The sequence below is a fragment of the Pundamilia nyererei genome, unplaced genomic scaffold (genome assembly GCF_000239375.1).
Source record: "Pundamilia nyererei isolate P.nyererei 1_Seehausen unplaced genomic scaffold, PunNye1.0 scaffold00268, whole genome shotgun sequence".
Lineage (NCBI taxonomy): Eukaryota > Metazoa > Chordata > Actinopteri > Cichliformes > Cichlidae > Pundamilia > Pundamilia nyererei.
Genome location: NW_005187669.1, coordinates 120,511 through 121,217, shown reverse-complemented (window position 1 = coordinate 121,217; position 707 = coordinate 120,511).

The following is a 707-nucleotide window of genomic DNA, read 5'->3' as shown; positions in this document are numbered from 1 at the left end:
TTTTTGGTAGAGCTTGTAGTTGAGGCTGTGATCATGTGACCCTGAACATCATTTAGCCATGTTGCTGTCGGCTCAGGCTGCTGGCAGATACAACTTTCTGTTTTTCTTTGCATCTAAAGAACAACTGAAAGCATCATAGGCCTTTCTGCCATATGCAAATGATGCTGCTGCAGCAGAATGGCAGTGTTTAAGTGGAGCTATAAGAGCAGGAATTCATGCTTTCTGTGCTTCTGGTGGCAAAGTGTTTGTGTTTCACGCTGTAGGCGTCCTCCTAATACACACTGACCTTTAACCAGTGCAAACAAGTATCAGTGTCAGAGGGAATAACACAAAAACACACACAGCAAAAAGCACAAACCAGCTCGTTCTATTTATAGTTCACACATCAGAGAGAAAGAAGTTTGAAGTGTGAAACACCATCGTGCACACGGACGTCAGCAAACTGTTTCAAGTTTCATTGTCAATGACAGAAAACGGTGTAGCAACACGTACCTGTAATCAGTGATGGGAAGGTTACTGTTAAAATGTATCCCATTACAGATTACATTCTGAATACTTTGGATTACTTAATATATTATCATGCTGTTTACAGCTACATGAATGTGATTTATTACTATTACTGAAGGCTACTCTCCACACCAACACCAGCTAGATTCAAACCTTAATATAAATGAGTAACAGTAGGTGGACATTAGGTCAGGCTGCAC